The sequence below is a fragment of the Notamacropus eugenii genome, chromosome 1 (assembly GCF_028372415.1).
Source record: "Notamacropus eugenii isolate mMacEug1 chromosome 1, mMacEug1.pri_v2, whole genome shotgun sequence".
NCBI lineage: Eukaryota > Metazoa > Chordata > Mammalia > Diprotodontia > Macropodidae > Notamacropus > Notamacropus eugenii.
This window is the reverse complement of record NC_092872.1, coordinates 710,845,541-710,862,679: the sequence shown is the minus strand read 5'-3', so window position 1 is coordinate 710,862,679 and position 17,139 is coordinate 710,845,541. Positions and strand designations below refer to the sequence as shown.

At 44.2% G+C, this 17,139-nt stretch overlaps 1 protein-coding gene across 3 annotated transcripts in view; it reads right to left on the bottom strand.

Moving 5' to 3' along the window:
* Nucleotides 1–17,139, bottom strand: part of ZFHX3 (zinc finger homeobox 3) — a 306,829-nt gene that overhangs the window by 263,904 nt on the left and 25,786 nt on the right. The gene's annotated exons all lie outside the window — the stretch shown is intronic.

The following is a 17,139-nucleotide window of genomic DNA, read 5'->3' as shown; positions in this document are numbered from 1 at the left end:
TCTGTGTTCCACAAACAGAAATCTGGGCAGAAAAGGGTTAACTCCCCCTTCTAGCCTGTGATCTGATAAATGGCTCTGCAGAAAGCAGGTTCTCTCACTTTGAGATATGATGTCACTAACCTTTATTGATCCACAATCAGAGAACTTTGCTTATCTCTCTCCTGTGATATACTGCCCCTCCTGTACTCAACTAGTGTTTAATACACTGCCAGGGCCTTGCACTCTTCATCGCTCAACACTACAGGAAAAACCTGCCACAGGGGGAAATATTTTACAATCCAGGCCTGGCCAGCACTGACAACCAGGAAGAGACACATTGGGTGGACAGAGTAGCACCCATACTCAGGTTTCTCCCCTTCTGGTCTTCACACGAAACTTTAGTGGCTGTTCTGAATCTGTGATCGGATCAGTGTAAGAAACTCTCAGCGTGGAAACTCCCTCCATCAATACTGGCAGTCAACTCACCTAGAATTTACAGTCTTAAAAGAGATGCCTGGGGGTAAAGTGTCTTGCCCATGGTCACACAGCTAAGGAGGGAAGATTTGAACTTGAGTCTTCCAAACTCCAAGGCCAGAATGGCCTTTCATTAAAATTCTCTACCTTTAAACATCTCTTAAAGTGTTGGAGAAGAGATGGAAAAGAAGACATGTCTTAATAGCTGATAACAATCCTACAGCTCTCAAGCTTTCACCCCACATCGTTCACTCATAGCCAATTTTAATATATATATATTTTTTACCCCAAAAGACAAATGTCCATCAGACCAGCTTCCTATGAAAATGCTCAGCATTTGCAAAGCTCAAACTTGAATCCTCTTCCTCAATTTTATACCTTTTCCAAAATTAATTTCTTTTTATTTCTCAATTACACAAGCCACAAGCTAATAATGCTGGGTATGAAACATCTGACAATTGAGCAGCAACTGACAGCAGCAGCTCTAGGAATTAAAAAAAAAAAAAAGACGGATCCCAATTCAGAAAAGAAAGCTCTCATCCCAGCTGGGTATGGGAACCAGTGCAAATTCTGGTTTTGATTCTAAAGGGGTGATCTGTTTCCCAAGTACAAAAGTTGCATAGCTTGGGGGCAATGCTGCTGAAGCAACCACAAACTTGGTTTTTCTCCATGCCTGGGGGCTAGCTGTGTAACACACACACACACACACACACACACACACACACACAGCCAGAGAACCACACCCAAGGGTGGGGAAAGCCAGCAAGCACCAACACACAGTTTACCACTACAGCTAGAACCAAGCACCAGAGCCTCTGTTTCAACCCAGTTCCAAGCAGCACTAAACCCACTTCTTTAAAAGCCCTGGGTTCAAGAGCTCCCGCTCCGGCTCGACCAGTCTGCAGCTTGGTGCCTCATGTGTGTGGGAGCACAAACAGGGTGGTAAGGTAAGTAGCATATGGAATGTGAGAGCTCCCTTCCACTGCTTCAGGGCACCCAGAATCTGCCTAATTGAACATTAACAAGTTGCTACAATAAAGTTCCTCTGTTTTTAGTGAGAACCCTTTTTCGGCAACAACAGAAGTCTTGTTACAAACTGCTTCCTATGCCAGGCTTCAGCCCTGACAGGTGTGAACAAGATTTAAGTACCTCCTACAACATGCAACGCAGCCCAAACAAAGGAGAAAGTCAATCCCAGCCTCCTGGGGTTTCCTCTTGTTTAACATAAGTCTTCACTCACTTTTAGCCTAAGGAAACCAAAGAAGAAGCCCAGAGAGAGAAGTTGACTGACTGCCTTCCCGGCACCTAAGTCTGTCTTACTCAACAAGGCTGTCCTTTACCTCATCAACTTTGCCACCACCTATCTAATCACTCCCCACTCATGGACCCGAGAAGAGAGACTTGGCCCTAGACTTCAAGGTCCCAAAGAGAACAGCAGAAGATGTATTCCAAGATCCAGGCCCCAGTTCCCCATCCCCACAAGGGAGCATGCTTCTATCTTCCTCTGCAAGGGCTTTCCTCAGGGATAAGAGGGGGGAAGCTCAAAGTGGGCCACAGCCTCTCCCACTTCTGGGTGGCTGGCTCATGTGGGTAGTGGAGAGACAGGACCCCTGCTTCCTCCTTCCCTGGTTGCAATGAATGAGGGGGTCAGCACTTCCTTCAGGGCCTTTGGTGGAAGGCCTCCTTTACTCACAGGGGGTTTCATGCTGGACACACGGGCTAGCTCTTCTTTCACGAAAGTAACCCCAAGTCCATTCTCCAAAGCCTCACCTGTAGCATCCAATTCCCTCCCCATTTATTCTTTTGTCTACCATGTCTATACCCACTACCCTCTTAGTCTCAGAACTCTGCCATGCCACTTGGTCGAGCCAGATCCAGTTCTTCCACTGGGGGAGGGGGGTGGAGAATTACAAAAGGAAGGTGGACAAAGAGGGAGAAGGGCAAAAGTAAAAAGCTTTAATGTGCACCTGCGCTTAGTCGGCAGTCGCCTATATCCCTGGGGTCTCTCCACCTAAGGGGCTTGCTTCCCCCTGCCTCTTGGTCTTTCAAAGACCACTGAGGAGGCAGAGCTGGGCTTCTAATAATTTTTAAGTGATGCCAGAGGTAGAGAAACACATGAAAGTGTGTGTAGGACAAGGGAAGGAATTATCCCTCCCATTGATTTTCGCTCTGGGGTATTAGAAGGAACACAGCATTTATCTGGAGATTTCTTCCCCAAAGCCAACCACATAAACGAGTCTTGAAAGGAGCTTATTGGACAAACGAGCCGCTCAAACCGTCACCACCGAAAGTGGGAGCCGCAGCAGGGAGCTCTGGGATCCCATTGTCCCTCCTTGGACATCTTTAAGTAGTTGTATTGTTACCCAACTTCAAACAAGCAAAGGGGAGGGGGAGAAGACTGACAAGAGAGATCCCGGCAAAAGTTACAATGGCCAAAGAACTCTCCTGCCCTCAAATGAGGGAATGGCAGGAAAGCTCATTTGGTACAGAGGCACTCAAATTCCCAAACACTCTTTACACATCTCTGTCTCTCTCTGTCTCTCTTTTTCTCTCTGTGTTTCTCTCTCTCTATCTGTCTTGTCTCTGTCTGTCTCCTTTCTCTCTCTGTCTCTGTCTCTCTCTCTTCTGTCTGTCTCTGTCTCTGTCTCTCTCTCTCTGTCTCTTCTCTCTCTGTCTCCTTTCTCTCTCTCTCCTCTCTGTCTCTTTCTCTCCTCTCTGTCTCTCTCTGTCTCTCTCTGTTTCTCTCTCTCTGTCTCTGTCTCTGTCTCTTCTCTCTCTGTCTCCTTTCTCTCTCTTTCCTCTCTGTCTCTCTCTCTCCTCTCTGTCTCCTTCTCTCCTCTCTGTCTCTGTCTCTCTGTGTCTCTCTCTCTGTCTCTGTCTCTCTCTCTCTGCCTGTCTCTCCTATAATAGGAAACTTTTCCCTTTACAACAATCCCATAAGAGTCTTAATGAAGTCACCCTGAGCTTCAGTAACTCTCTTTCCTTGTTCTACAACTTCAATGGCCAACAACGAAAAATTCACTGATACTAAATGTGTGTAGTGACCCTTAGACCCAGATGTCTCATCTTCCCTCCACCCCAGAACTTGGAGGACGCCAGAAATAACAAGTCACTTCAACAATGGCTCAGACTGAAGAGCCGAATGTCTGCTATGGTGTACAGTAAATGTTAAAGTTGTTGGATTTCTCTCCCCCCGCCCTCCCCAATCATTATTTAAAACTTCCCTAAAGAAATGAAAATTAAAATAAAAGAGGGACTTAGCTACACTAAGCAGGTTGGCAAAAAAAAAAAAAAGTAACAAAATTCAATAGTAGTGATGCTGCTGGGAAAGACCATTATACTTGCTGCTGATTGCAAACAGTTCCGATCCATTTGGGGATCAATTTGGCAATAGATATGACATTCTAAAGACCTTTGGCCTAAGAAACCATCCACTGGGAATCTATCACTGGGATCTATCCTTAGGATGCTATAAAAAGGGTTGGGGGAGGGGGACTAGCTATGTGAAGCTATTGATATTAGTCACTTTACTTATTAAGCACCTTCCAAGTACCTAGCACTGTTGGAGGCACTGAAGGAAGTACAAAGCTGAAATCAAAAAGGTCCCTTACGCCTACTCCACAAGACTGACTCTCTCTCTCTCTCTCTCTCTCTCTCTCTCTCTCTCTCTCTCTCTCTCTCTCTCTCTCTCTCTCTCTCACACACACACACACACACACACACACACACACACGTCCAAAGGGCCATTAAACATACATCAAAAATAAAGAGCTATGGAATGACTACGAAATCATCAAAAGCAAAGAAACCAGAACCAGAAGTATACATGCCATGACTACACACTGATTAGATAAAAATAAAAGGTAAGCACATTGAAGGGAAATGGTTTGCCACAGATCAGAAAATGGGGAAAGGAATTAATGTGTAACGTCATGTTAAAAAAAAATGCCTGTAAATAATTGACTGTCATTCTCTATTAGTTTGCTTATTGTGTGATTTAAAGATAAATTCAAATGCCTAATCACCATTATGGAATCTGTTTTTCCAGAATGTTTACTGATGGTTCAAGAACGAAAACAGCGTTTTAAAAGTTTCTTCAGCTCCTTTTCTTTCTTCTATGTTTCCCTTTCGGCCACCAGTTAGAAAAAAAAAGTCATCGTCCGTGGACCCTTTGGAAGGAGACCAGCCTACTTTTAACAAAAAAGGTTCCAAAGCCTATGTCTCCCTTGCAGGTAGGTGGAAGGATGTAATTGGTGAGGCAGGAGATTAGAAATATCGGCAGCCTCTAAGTAAGACTTTAATTTACTGGCAGATCAATAGTGCCGGGGTTATATTGGCAAAGTGTCTACAACTCTATTGACTCACGCAATTCCTCTTATCAATTTATCAGAAATCTGGAAGTCAGAAGATATTGTTTGAAGGGAAAAAGAAAAAAGAAAGATAGTGAGAGAGACGGAACCTAGATCAGTGAGAACGCATGGGAGACCCCATCAGAAACTCAGGGCTAAATGTTTTCCAGCTAACATATCTACTGTAAAGGAGGCTAATGTGATATGATTAAGAACTAACTTGCTTCCTCGAACGCCACATCCAGCCTTCTCGAGTGCCTTCCACTAAACCACCAGGACAGAACTGGGCCCACCAGTCAGAAACAACTGTTTTCCTTAGGTTCAACAGGACCTGAGTGTGGAAGACAGTTCCATTTTCCTACAAGTAACTCCAGGACCAAGTCCCAGTTCACCCAAAGCAGGCATTCATTGTTTCGGCCTTCCTTTGACCAATCCATAAAAAGATTCTTTAAAGTAAAACGGGTATCTATTCCTGCATCCCAACACTCCCAGAGGACCATGAAGAATCTATGCGGCTAACATTACAAGTCTCAAGGAAGGCACTCTAAAATAACACACTGGTTCTACAGACTTCCATTCAAAGATCTCCAAGAGTTTCACAGATTCTCCTTTTTGAAAGGGTTTTGACATCCCCCAGGCACCTGGCCTTCAGAATTTTAACGCTTCACTGAACACCAGTTTGTTTACAAACCAGTGGGGGAAGAATTCTGGGAAGGGGCTTAATAGCATTTTCACCAAGTCAAGCTTGGGGCAGGTAGGAGGGCACAGAAGTCTTGGAGCATTCCAGTTATCTGAGGAGGGCTAAAAGAAGAGTAAGTTTTATTTTATTTGAAGAGCCTCGATCTGCTTTTGATGAGCTTTTTTGGTCCCCGCCTCATACCAACAAATTTCTGCTTAATTGCTGTTTTGCATTTCGTTGAGACATCAAGTAAACAGTACTTAAGTGTTTCCAGACAAAAACAATAACTCACTAATGACTAAGGCCCTGCTAATTAAAATGCCCGGGTGATGGCGTGACTGACCTCACAGACACCACAAGGAATCCAACTGCCCTGGCGCTAGGGGTATGGAGGGGAGGCACTGCTGGCCCAGAGGGCCTACAACAAGACAGCACTTGGAACTCCTGGCTTCTCTCTGGTCTGTATCGAGCCAGTCAATGGTCAGACCTTCCCTGGCTCCAGAAGGGAGACCTGTTTCATATGGAAAGATGCTCAAAGAAATGCTCTCAGGCTTCAAAAAGGACACACACTATCTGCTGGGAAGCAGATTTGGGGGGAATTCTTTGTATGGAATATGAACTGAACAGTCTGAGTGACACTGAACTATTGACACGCATTCCTGCTGGCCTCTACACCAAAGGCTAGGAAAGAGCCTCTTAACCCGACACCCAGAGTCATTCAACAATTGTATTTCAATAGGAATGGTTTCCTTTGTAATCCTATGTATTTTATGCATTTAAACACATTATTCCAGACTGCTAAAGGGGTCCAACACACATTCTAAAACCCTTCTTCTAGAAGGAGGAAAAACCTGTCCTTAGGGGAAAATGAGAACCTGTGTTGCAGCAGATAACCAAACAGGGTCCACGTTTACTACTGGGTTTTGAAGTAATATAGAACAGATATGGGGCTACTTGCTATCATTTTGAAAGAAAAAAAAGCTTTAAGGACTAAAATTCCTTTGGCAGGAAAATACAAAACAGTCCTCGAGGCCACGACCAGGCCAATACAAACATGAGCCCTGGAGGCCATTTCACAGGCACAAACACAAAGGCACACACACAGCAAGGCCATAAGATCCAGGATAAGACAGTGGAGCAGACCCCAACCTCTTTCCTCCAGTGCCATGGAAATAGGAAGAAGTGGAACAGAATCCTTCCCTCCCCATTCCTCGGCCTAGTGGTGGGACTGGAGCCACCTAGCACACACGAATCACTCTTTAAAGCTACCCAGCACAAACAAAAGGTGGGTGCCCCGCAGACTATTCTCTGAAGGACTTTCTCCTCCTCCTGGCAGGTTACAGACCAGCTAGTTAGCAACCAGAGGGGGTGGAGAAAGTCATCGAAACCCCAGGGGTCTAATACCCATTTGTATTCACGCTCATACCCTTTAAGGGATATAAAATCAGAGAGGTTGAACTGTTTACATTCACCTAATGCCCCAGTAAACAAATCAAAGCTCACATGGGGGTGGGGGAAGAACTCTGGGTGTTCTAGCAAGTTCTTCAGAGAGAGAAAGTGGGCAAATAGGAAAAGCAAATGCAAGGGCCATCCTCACCCCCGCCCCGCCCCTTCCCAGGTTCTAGTTAAAAAAGAGAGAAAACCGGTCAGTTCTGGGAGCAAACAGACATTTCCCCGAGCCTCTCCCTGGGTCATTTCACATGTTAAAACAGTTTAAAGAGAAAGAGTTAGCCTCCTCCTTATTAGGATAGTCAAGAAGTATCGGGGTGGGGGGGTGGGGACTGAAAGGAGAGAGGAGGTGGAAATGGGGAAAATCCAGTAGTCTTTCTTTCTCTTTCTTTCCTTCTTTCTTTCTCTTTCTTTCTTCCTCTCTTTCTTTCTTCCTTTCTTTCTCTCTTTCTTTCTTCCTTTCTTCCTTTCTTTCATTTTCATTCTTTTCCCTTTAAGACCCAGAAGCTCATTTCAAACCACAGGCTCTAACTACGTCGAGCCTCCCACTCCCATCAGGGGTAAAGAGCAGAGAAGGGTTGAATTTCCATCTCCATGGAGACAGGCCTTCTTGCCACACAAATGTTACTCCATCCCATGGCTGATTTGCGAATATTAGGTGCAATGAAGGATTACCAACTGAGCTCCTCCAACAGCTTCCACACCATGTGTGGTTGGCTTGGAAGGGAAGAGGAAGGCTATTGGATAAGCGTGGTTCGTGGGGATGGAGGTTAGACACGCAAGGGTGGTGGGCAATCTCTCCTAACTTGACGGGGCCTCCTACAGTTCATTAGCAACACTGGGCTAGATGCTTCCTTGAATGGCCCCTCTGGGTCATCCACCCTGATTTCCAGGCCTCCAAATGTCCCTGATGCAAGTGCTGTTCCAACTGCTGAAACGTTTCCAGAGGAGGGAGGCATCCCCAGTTTGGGCATATGGCCAAGGGGAGCAGGGTCCAACTTGGTCCGGAGGAAAAAGCTTCATTTTGGCCTTTAAAGCAATAACTGTTTCAACTTGACTGGAGAAAAGGGTCCTGGCTCTCCTTTTAAATGCAGATCTGAACTTTTCACCCGGAGGTCAGCAGCTGCAACACTCCCATCCCCAGCAGAGACCAGGCGCCATGACCCACACTGTTTTTTGTTTTTTTTTTCCCTTCTTCCCAGCTTGGGAGGGAGGCAGGCTCAGGAAGGACATTACAGACCTCCCCCAATCCCTATCCTACCTACCTCTCCCTCTCTCTGTCTCTCTGTCTGTCTCTGTCTCTCTGTCTCTGTCTCTCTCTGTCTCTGTCTCTCTGTCTCTGTCTCTTTCTCCCCCTCCCTCCCTCCCTTCCACCTTCTGGCCAATCAGCATAAAGAAAAGCAAATCACCTTGTAGTTATCACTCCCTCTACCCCACCAGTTTCTCCACTTCTCCCTCAGAGAAGGGAGGCTACATGAATAAATTAGGAAAGGTAACAGTTGAGGAAGATTCTTCTTACCACCTTTAATAGAATGATTACTGTCCAAATATCCAAATACCCAACTACACCTTTAAAAGGAAAAGCATCCTTGGAAAAAAAAAACAAAAAACAGCAGTTCCCAGAGTGATCAGGGCAAACCAGCATCTGAGTGGACAACAATCTGCCATTTTTACTAATACTGTAATAGATGGGAGAGGATTCAGCATCAACAGACGGTTTCTCTCTTTTGGTAAAGGAGGTTATCTGACTCTAAGAGTGAGCTATTTAATGGACAACAAAATATTAGGAGTGCCTTGGTTTTGTTTTCTAATCTTTTGCTCTCACTTCCTTTCTCTTTTTATTTCTTATCTTACTGCATCTCTCTCTCTCTCTCTCTCTCTCTCTCTCTCTCTCTCTCACACACACACACACACACACACACACACACACATACACACACACACACACACACACAAGCACACATGCACATTGCTTTAAAGTACCAATTACTCCTAGTTTTTAGATCCAGAGAGCAGAAATAAATCCTGTTCTTGGGTGTGTGTGTATATGTGTGTATGTGTGTGTGTGTGTATGTGTTTAAATCATAGAATCAAGAAAGGTAAGAAATCAGTTATTCAAATAAATAATGCTCACCCACCAAGATGGGGCTCTTTAAATAAAGGCCTGCCGTCTACCTAAAATTCATTCACTAGTCGCATCAGCTCACTCCACAAGAAGGCCAGTCAGCAGTTCAGATACTTGGGGCACATTGCCTGCCCCCTGCCCTACCCCACTCCCACACATGGAGACTTTTCAGACAAGAGCACATCAACTCCAGAATAAATCTGGATGTGTAAGTGAAAGCAGAGCAAACCCAAGGATCATTACTTAACGTGACATTGCCTTTGCCTCCCCATCCCACCCCCAATCCAACAAACATCTATTAAACACTTCAAAAGCTACTAAACTAGATATTCTCGATGTAAAAATGAACAGCATGGTCCTTGCCTTCAAAAGGCATGTTTTCATACTGAGAAGCATGAGTCATATACACCAACAACTGCATACGATAAGACAAGAATTTTTTGAACTTATAAGAGATGTAAGAATGTCATGAGATTCCAAAAAGATGAATCACTTCTAGCTGGAAGGTGATCAGAGAAGGCAATGTGGCAGAGGTGGCATCTGAACTGGGCCCTGAATGTCAACAGGCAACAGTGGATAGGTAAGGAACATGTGCAGAACAGTACCCTCGGATGCACAAAGACACGTGTGATCTCTGCCAGTCAGGAAGTGAGTGGAAAAAACTCTAACTGGAAGAGAAGCCCATGCTTTCTCTCCTCCAAGAGGCGCTAGGAAGAGTGCATGCCAAAGACCCTTTATTGCCAGAGGCTTCAAAACCCTAGCAAGGCCTTCTGTTTGGCTGCAAAATCTTGAAGCTTTTCTTTGGGCCTAGCACCTGAATGTCAGTCAGTACTTGGGTAAAGGAGACCATCCAACTCCATCTAGTTTGCACTGACAATGGGTACAGTTATCACAGTGCCAAAAGGGAGAGAGAGTGCAGATGGAGAATCTCATTCATCCCAGCAATGGCAGTCAGAAAGGGTGAAGCAAGTGAGTTTAAGGAAACATGATGGCCTCTCCTTGAGGCCCCACAGTAGAATGAGCTGGGAGGACTCCTGATGAAGGGAAGGGAATTCAAGGAGAGAGAGTTCTTTCTATTCTCCCCCTCCCCCCATTTTGTTCTTGCCTATTAATAAGGCCATTCTTTTTACAATGCTTGTCAGCCTTACAGCTTGCAGGACGTAATAGGAAAGCAAGGAACAGGGCCTTAACCAAGACACAAGCTGTTTTCTGATGTTCCTGGAAGCTGGAACCCTGGCTGGGGGCTTCTAAGCCATCATGGATTTATTACTGAGAGTTCCACAGAGAGTAAACCTGCTCTGGGTGAGCTGGAGTCTGAGATCCTGAAGAATACAGAGGAGAGAATGAAAGCCACAGGAATGGAGAATATTGCCAATGGAAAGAGTATAGAGAAAGAAATGAAGAAGGCAAAAAACAGGTCATGGGAGAAAAGAGGGAAGATGAACTATGCAGGAAGCTTGGAGAGGCAGTCAGAAGGGTGGAAATGCCATTGATGGTTGAGACCATTTCACATGAACTCCCTCAAGGAAGAAGAGGGCATAAGACAAAGGGACTGGTCAGCAAGACCAAAAGGTCAAGAAGCATGCCTGAGAAAAGGCTGTTAGATTGGGTAATTAGATCATTGGTGACCTTTAAGCTGTTTCAGTAAAGTGGTAGGTATGAAGGCAGATTGTAGGGCACTGAAAAAGGGGGAGGGGTGAAGGAGAAGCAGATATTCTCTTGAGTTTCAAAATGAAGAGTATGAGTAGCACAACAGTTTTGGGGGCTGAGATTTCAGAGCCAAAGAAATAAGCTCTGCTCTTCTCCAACTGATAAATGGTCAAAGAATATGAACAGGCAGTTTTCAGAGGAAGAAATTAAAGCTATCTATAGTCATATGAAAAAATGCTCTAAATTGCTATTGATTAGAGAGATGCAAACCAAAACAACTGTGAGGTACCACATCACACCCATCAGATTGGCTAACATGACAGAACAGGAAGATGATAAATGTTGGAGAGGATGTGGGAGAGTTGGAACACTAATTCATTGCTGGTGGAGCTGTGAGCTGATCCAACCATTCTGGAGAGTGATTTGGAACTATGCCTAAAGGGTTATAAAAATGTGCATACCCTTTGATCCAGCAATACTGCTTCTAGGACTGTATCCCGAAGAGATCATAAAAATGGGAAAGGATCCCACGTGTACAAAAATATTTATAGCATCTCTCTTTGTGGTGGTCAAAAACTAGAAATCAAGAGGATGCCCATCAATTAGGGAATGATTGAATAAATTGTGGTATATGAATGTAATGGAATACTATTGTGCTATAAGAGATGATGAACAGGAAGACTTCAGAGAAGCCTGGAAAGACATATATGAACTGATACTGAGTGAAAGGAGCAGAACCAGGAGAACTTTGCACATGGCAATAACCACAGTGTGCAAGGAATTTTTCTGGTAGTCTTAGTACATCATTGCAATGCAAGGACTTAAAAAATTCCCAATGGTCTCCTAAGGCAAAATGCCTTCCACATCCAGAGAAAGAACTATGGAATTCGATCGCAGAATGAAGCAGACCATTTTCTTTTGTATTATGTTTTGTTTTGTTTTATGATTTCCCCCATTCATTTTAATTCTTCTATGCAACATGACTAAGATGAAAATCTATTTAATAGGCATGTATGTATGTGTACAACCTATATAAAACTGTATGTCGTCTCAGGGAGGGAGGGGGGAAGTAGGGAGAAATGGGTGGAGGAAAGGGAAAAAAAATCTAAGATATATTGAAGTGATTGCAGAACACTGAAAACAAATAAAATAATAATAATATAGAAATAAATTCCCCCTCAAGCTCCACTCTGATGTGCCACCAGGACATGAAGTGGCTCCCCAGGTCCCAAAGGTTTGCCAAGCAGAGAACAGGCTTGGGCAGGTCCACCAACATGGCAGAAGGTGATGGAAGGCATCTGCCATCCCAGAACTAGCCTCACTAAGGTTGGAGGAGATCATGCCCAGGTAGAATGTTTCAGATGCGAGCCTGGAGAACAGCACGCAGACAGCACCACAGACCTCCAAGGTAAGAGAAGAACTGAGAGTGCTCCTCAGCAGAAGAGAGGGACTGACAAAAAGAGCTAGGAGACAAAGAGGAAAGGACAAACTGAGGCTACTCCTCCCCTCCCCCAGGGTGTGAACCTTTTCTGTAAAGTAGAAGGCAGATCACTGGCTGAGGGACAGGGGATGAGGGAGAATTGGAGGCCTCAGGGTCAAGGAGGAGGTGATGGGAATCCCACTAGAGACGAATAAGGGGGCATGCCATTCAGAAGGAGGACTTGCTTGGTCTAGATGGGACAAACTTGTTGCAGATCCAGCCAGGCCAGTTTCATGAACAATTTCATGTAGCAATTCCTACAAGGGGAGATTTAGGTTTTTGACCTGCACCAATTCTACCCAATTTGATTACCCACCTCATTTGCCAGGCATGGCTAGGAACTCTTGGCCACCGCCAAAAATCAACTCCATCCTTAAAGGATGAATACAGATTGGGCCTATGGCTGAAGCTATTCAGAATGGCAGGATGCAGTCCCTGAGGCCAGTTACAAGGGAGGCGTTTCAAATGGCCAGCACCATGCACAGCGCCATTGTTATGAGACAACTTCCCCACAACTCCTCATTTTGAAGGGGACAGGGCCCCCTGGGACGCAGAAGGTTTTGTTTATTAGTTTCTTTATCTCTTCTGTCCGAAGGCTAAATTACTAGCCAAGTTTTCATGTCCAATTCCCCAACAGTTAGTTTCCACAGAGAAAACTGTCTCTGACTACACCCCTGATCCCTTTTAATTGAAAGCCCCCGGTCACAAGGGATGGGTGACTCGGCACAAATCCATCACCATTACTGAAACTACTAAAGTTCTTCGGACTTTGTATCAGCGGCCTCATCATCTCACACAAAGAACAAAGGACATCATTACCGTCAGACTCACACTCGGGTCCCTCTAGCAAGTTGTCTTCCAACACGGAATTTAGCAAGAGAAGAGAAGTTTTTGTATATGATTAAGACAGTTCTCTTGGTTCAGGTCTCTCATGCCCCTAACTTGGTAAAAAGTGCCTACAGTCATTATTTCAACTGCCTGCAGTTATTATTTCAAAATGTTCAGACTCCCATTAGACACCACCAATTTCAACATCTTCACATCCAAACAGGATTCTTCACCCATGGACTGGTAATTTAGTAAAGGAAAGTACAAGGATGTGTGATCTTGTTCTGGACAATTTGCAAAACTCAGTAAAATGGAGGAGACCTTTCTCTAGATACAACTAATTACTTCTCTGAGCCTAAGGGTTGACTTTTCTAAAAAAAAAAAAAATTATAATTTTACACATGTGTGTGTATACATATATATGTACATATATAAATATAAACTTTCTAACTATATATTAACTTTTTACTATGATATGTGTGCATGCATATATGATAGTTATATGTAAAGATATGACAGTTAATAGAAAGTTAATTATTTTTAATACAAAAAAATTAGTATCACTCACTAAGTCAACTAAAATTTGTCTCAAACCTGTGCTTGACTTTTTGTTAACCAAGAGTTTTATTTGTTTCCTTTTAATTGCCCTTCCCATAAAGTACACCAGCAGGAATATGATAAAACGAAGAAACAAAACCAAAAAAACCCCACACCTTTAAATAGGAATGGGAGAAAGAAGGAAAAAATGCCAAAGGGTCCTTGTTCTCTTAGAAACCCTCCAGCCTACCAATAGGTATGGAATAAGGGTGATTTCTGGCAGGGCAGGAAAAAATGGCCTGTTTCTTTATGTAAATGACCTTTCTAGCCATCTCCCCAAAGAAGAAAAGCTGCCCAGATGTGGAAGGCCCATCCTGGGTCACACAATTACAGCCATCTGCATTCCTCCTGGAGCAGGATTAGCCCTGGAATGTGCTTTGCAGCTTTGTGGGGGGAAAGGAGTTAAAGAAGAAAAGAATGGCGAGGAGGGGGGAATGGGGGAGATTTCTTCTTGTGTCTTTCCAGCCAACACTCTATGATACACTTCCACTTCCATGAGAATCGGAAAATGGAAATAACTCCTGCTCTAACTTTCTAAAGAGGGTAAGGTTGAAAGGGGGGAGAAGAGAAGAGGGAAGGGAGAAAGGGTGGGTGGAGAAGGAGGGGGAAGAAGAAGAGGAGGAGGAGGGGCCAGGAGAGGGGAGAAAACCTAGTGCATTAGGGGAACTGCCTGTCCTGCTTTGATCCCTTCAGTCGCTATGAGAAACCAACTTTTCTCCTAGGGTTAATCAAAACCAAATTACTCAGGAATGTGGCAGGACAGGTCTGAGCTTCCAGGTCCTTTGTCTTTGAGAAATTGAAATAAAAAAAAAAAAATGAAGAGGGGGCGGGGTGTGTGTCTAGGTAAAGCAAAGAGTCAAGAAAGGTAGCCTCAGCTAGCTCCCCTCACCAAAAAGCAAACACACCAATACAGGCCATCACAGAGACCAAAATAGAACCTTTGAAAACTCCCAATTTTCAGACTAAAGGCAGTGAAAGACCATTTTATTCTCGTTGCCAGATAAGGACAAGGCCAAGAGAAGTTATACTTTCACGAAAGGGGTGAAAAAACAATTCAATATACATAACAACCAAAAATTAAGACTGGCATTCTTGCAAAGTCTATGTCTGCAAATGATGAGATAAAGGGCTCTCCTCCACCCAGCACTTAGTGCTCTCTTTCTAATCTAAAATTTTAATGCCGACCAAAAGTGCCCTAGTGTGGGACTTTGCCAAGTCAAAACTTGTGACTGTATTTTTAAATGCAAGATCATTCCTACAGCACTTTCCAGGTAAGAGACACAGAGTTTTAAATTCGTTTATGAAAAGAGCATCACCATTAGAGGTTGATTGAAGTTTGGTCTTCTTTTCGATCTGTAATCCTCCTTACAAGTTCCATCAAACTACACCAATGACGGACTGCACTGTTCTAAAAAAAGGGTTTAAGAATAACTCAAAATTGCCTTGCTTACTGAGCGTGTCTAGTGTGATTCCAAGACCACAAAGCAGTTTCAGTGGTGGAAAGGCAACAGGTAGTGTCAGACATCAGAAGATGAAAAGAGCCTTGAGGTCTGCTATCCAAGATACATAGGGAGTTAACATAAATATGGAAGTCTGAGAGTCATTACCCAATGGCTAAATTGTCAAAGAATTGAAAAAAATTCTCTAAAAAAGAGGAGTAACTATCGAGGAAACAGTGTTCCAAATGACTAGTAAAAGAAACGTAAATCAAACATTCTATGATTTCAGCCCATAGCCAGCAAACTGGCAAAGGTGACATCAGATGGAAATGCTCAACACTGGAATGGATGCTATGAAGAGAACCACGAAACCTTACTCTTCAACCTAGACAGAGGTCAGACCCCAAAGAGGTCAGACCCAGGCAGACCCACCCCATGCCAGAATATCCATGGAAGCAGTTTCTTGGGGGTAGCAAAGAAGTGGAAAACAACGCAGATATCTGCAGTGGTGGCAGCACATCAATGAAGTGCATATCACTGCACTTTCAAGAGTGAAGAATATAAGGATTCAGAGAAGCAGGAGAAGACTTCTATGAACTGATGAGACTGTAGTAAGCAGAACCCAGAGAATCACAGTGAAAATGAGAGCACTGTAAATGCTGAGAACAAAAAAGAGAAGGAGCACAGGGTAACTCTTATGACTAAGTACAGCCCCAGAAGAGAGTTAAGAAAAAGCAGTTCCCTCCCTTCTTGGCAGCGGAGAGGCTGAGAACGTGGAGGGTTGCACACGTTATCAGGTGCATGGGATGCACTGCTTGGTTTTGTGGAATGATTCTTTTCTTCTTTCTTCTAAAAACTTTTATCATAAGCATCATAACATTTTAGATACGGAAAAAACCTCACAGACAGACCAAGCAGTGCCACACTGCTCCCTCCTTCTACAGATGAGAAAAATCACAATATTTATCTAAGGTCACACAGATATGAAGAAGCTGAGGTAAGATTTGAACTCCAGAGCCCGTGCTCTTTACTGCCTTCAGGGATAGGTAGGAGATGGAGGAATGTGTTCAAACATTAAGGTGATGTAAAAACAAAAGAAATCAATAAAAACAAGATGTTAAAATTCCAATTCAAACACAGTGCCCACTACCTAGGAAGCATTGGGATAGGTTTCATGGTCCCGCTCATTCATACCCAAAGCAGCAGAGCCAGAATGCAGGCCCAGGCCTTCCCATGGCAAACCTCAAGCTCTCCTTCCTTCTCCCTGATCCTACACATCGCATCCCACATGGGGCAACCACCCTAGTTCCACATGGGGCAACTACCCTAGTTCCAGCCTTCATCCCCTCTCACCTACACTATTCGAAAGGCTCCTTCACTGATCAGTGAAGATCCAGGCTCTGTATTTTCCCCTCCCCAAAGTCCACATCACTGCTCTACTAAAACATCTCAAGTGGCTGTCTTACAGCTTATAAAGTCTACAGCCCTGCACCTGACCTACCTGCAGAGTTTGCCTCATCACACTCAAACCTCACCCTCTCCCAGCTCCCTTCACATCTGCTGAACTCTTGACCAGCCTGGACTCTTCTCCCTCCTTCGTTCTTGCTGGCCTTTCCTACCTCCATACCTTAGCTCATGCTGTATCTCCCTGGCCCAAAACAGCCCATCTTGTTGTTCAAGTTCTCCTTTCCCTTCAAGGCCTGGCTTAGCTGCCATGAACTTGAAGAGAACCTCAAAATTTGGTTAGCCTGAAACATTTTGCTTTAACCCACAATTCCACCCTTCCCTGAGGCTACAGGTTCCATGCTATAAAAAGATCACACAACAAACAATAATAAGACAGACACACACACAGCCACAATCTGTTATGGGCCCTGGTCTGTCTAGGAAATTGCTTTAAAATATCCGACACCTTATCTGACAACTGAGTCACACACACACACATGTCCCCACGCTTAGATCTCTGACATTAGCATTCCTTTTAAACTTCTTAAAACAAGGTCATCCCAGCAGTCCCTTCCCCTCTTTCCGGTCACAGCTGTGGACTTTCACCCCCTTCTCCAACAAAAGGGACCTTGTACATAAAATTA